At 37.8% G+C, this 3,160-nt stretch overlaps 1 pseudogene; it reads left to right on the forward strand.

Moving 5' to 3' along the window:
* The first annotated feature begins 1,421 nt into the window (after positions 1-1,421).
* Positions 1,422-2,033, forward strand: LOC118620376 (annotated as a pseudogene).
* Positions 2,034-3,160: the final 1,127 nt, after the last annotated feature.

Here is a 3,160-nt window from a genome sequence, read left to right on the forward strand (position 1 = left end):
TATTCCTGAGATCTCAGACAAACCACAAGCCCCTGGTTTAACATCCTTATCTTGCTCCTCACTGTTTTAATTTTTTCCACCTTGCTTCTCCATGTAAGCGTTTCCCCTGGGACACTGCCATGCCAGAATTCCATCATCCTCACTGGGCCCAGTTCTGTGGCCATATTTCCTGTTGTCAATGGGGCCCTCAGCAGACCGCCATCACTGACCTTCTCAAAGACATTGGTGCTGCTTGTAGCAATGCTTTCTATATTGACTTAAGCAAAGGAGTGCCCTCTAGTTGGTTGCCAGGGAAAAATACACAAATAGTTCTCTGGGGTCATACAAAAAATGTATTCTAATTTTCTCTACTCTTTGAATCTTGTGATCTCTTTTGCAATAAATCTTCTACGATAATTCCAGCATTTCTACCGCGTTTACTATAAGACATTATATCTTGCCCAGGACATCAGAGTGAGGAAGGAGTATCCCCTAGGAAATAAATGTCCCCATTCAGGCTTATATTCTGCCATTTTCACACCACCACGCAATGGCCTTTAATCTAGTATCACATGTGTTTCTGAAGGTAAATAGGACAGAGCTTGTACTTTTGGGGGTCTGCAGTCTCAGGCTCTAATTTTCCTGCTCAAGATTCCCTGAGACCTTACCCCATATGATTTGGTCTGAGTTTGCCTCATGATAATGTCAAACACAGAAACGTTCTGTCAAAACTTCTCTCTTCACAGAAGCCATGAACACATTTATTCTCTTACATCTTCCCGTATTTTGAAAGGCTTTATTGTACAAACTTTTTTGGTATCTTCTCTTCTCTTCCCACTTTTTACTATGCCAGGAAAGCATATTGGACCTGAAAACTCTGAAGTATACATAAGTTATTTTTCATAAATCCTAGTTTCACTTAGGGGAATATATCTTTTTAGGAGTCAGAATTAAGAACAGACATCAGTGGAAGACATGACTAATCATCTCCCAATAGCTGTTCTCCCTTGATATATAGCAATCGAATATTTAGCTGCACTGCTAGTTATGACCCTTTATACCTCTGAGTTATGCTCTCGGATTAAGGAGTGTCTGCCTTGTCCCTGTCCCATCTCCCAGGGCTGCAGCACAGACATTATAGCAGCAGCTAGAGCAGCCACCTGGGGACAGCAGACGGAAGCTGTGTTGAAGGTGACACAGTAACAAGACAGAAGCAGCTTGGGACATGATGCTTTTTTTTGATGGAGTTTTCACACCAGCCTTGGTCCATCTACCTGGACTTTGACATGAAAGAATAATAAACTTCTATCCTTATTAATCTACTACTACTTTGGGTCATTGTTAGAGCAATGATACTTGCTAAAAATAAAATAAACTAATATTTTATCTGATATAACAACATTAATATACACTATTATTAATATTAAATTCTATACCTTTTGTCACAAAGGTAGTGGGCAAAAGTTCCCCGATTCATTTCCCTGATACTACTGCTGTGAAAGATGAGCTCAAGGATGGATTTGTTTATTTTTCATCAAGGAACATCAGCTTTTCCCTGTTGTGGCCATCGTGGAAGTGCCAGCGGTCTAAATGAAGTTTAATCCCTTTGTGACTTCCGACCAGAGCAAGAACCATTAAAGGCATTCAATGCACCTTCCCACATTTGCAGGAAGATTATGTCTTCTTCTCTTTCCAAAGAGCTGAGACAGAAGAACAATGTTCTGTCCATGCCCATCTGAAAGGATGTTGAGGTTCAGGTTGTTTGAGGACATTACAAAGGGCAGCAAATTGGCAAAGTAGTCCAGGTTTACAGGAAGAAACATGTCATCTACAGTGAGCGAGTGCAACGGGAGAAAGCTAATGGTGCACCTGTTCATGTGGGCATTCACCCCAGCAAGGTGGTGATCACTAGACTAAAACTGGACAAAGACCGCAGAAAGATCCTTGAACATAAAGCCAAATCTCGCCAAGTAGGAAAGGAAAAGGGCAAATACAAGGAAGAAACAATTGAGAAGATGCAGCAATTAAGTAATCTTACATACAACTTTCATTAAAACTTAAAAGGAAAAAAAAAAAAAAGAAATATCATATATAAAGAAACAGTTTAAATAATTTCCCTAGAAATGTGTTAGTCAATTTAGTGGATAAATGAAAGGGCCTGGCTTTAGCAACAGAGTGGACAATTGACATAGGCATAAAATAGTTATAAAACTTAACTCATAATCTTCTTTTTACTTCTCCACTATATTTCCAGCATTCAAACTATTTCTCCCATTCAAAAATTTTAGAACAATCTAAGACTTCTCCCTGTCCCTCACACACCTATATCTACTTCACACATTCTAACAAGTACTAATTTTTCATGAACCCATAATATGTAAATAAAAGTAGTACATGGATATGAGAAAAATCAAACAGAACAGAAAGAAATACTATTAAAGGTGTATCTCTCTTCTTACCCTTAAGCCCCCGTCTCTTTCCTCAGATATAACCATGTTGGTTTCCTGCTACCTACCAAAAACATTTTTATGTATATATCAGCTTGTGTGTGCATATGTATATGCAGAGTCTATGTTTATGTACATTTGTATAGTTTTTAAAATTTTACACAAGTGGGATTATACAATATGACTTGGTCCACCCCTGGATTATTTCCCTTGGATTGTGGAAATCTCTATTTTTCAGTAGGGATGTATTAAAGTGATCTTCAATGGCTATATTTCAGTTGTCTGAATATACTACCAATTCCTATTTATGGCCAGTGAGGTTACTGCCAGGTTTTCTCTGGCATTGGCAAGATGCTTCAGTCAATATCTTTGTATAAATATTTGGGTGTGTTTTTGAAATTTTTAACAACATAAAGTTTTAGCAGGAAATTTTCTATATGAATTTAGTATTTTTAAGTAAACTTTTAATAGATAAATGACATATACAAAATGTATACTTATAAAAAGTGTACAACTTGATGAATTTTCACCAAGTGACATAGCTACAGAGCCATCACACAGACTGGTACACAGAATACCACCTCTATCCCAGAATGTATCCTTGTCCTCCCTCCACACCCCTACCCATCTGTCAAGGGTAACCACTACCGTGAATTCTGCTGCCATAGATTCACTTTGTCTGCTTTTGATATTTATGTAAACAGTAAATAATACCATATATATTCCCTGTATGA

This window comes from Molossus molossus, unplaced genomic scaffold (genome assembly GCF_014108415.1).
Source record: "Molossus molossus isolate mMolMol1 unplaced genomic scaffold, mMolMol1.p scaffold_m16_p_7, whole genome shotgun sequence".
NCBI lineage: Eukaryota > Metazoa > Chordata > Mammalia > Chiroptera > Molossidae > Molossus > Molossus molossus.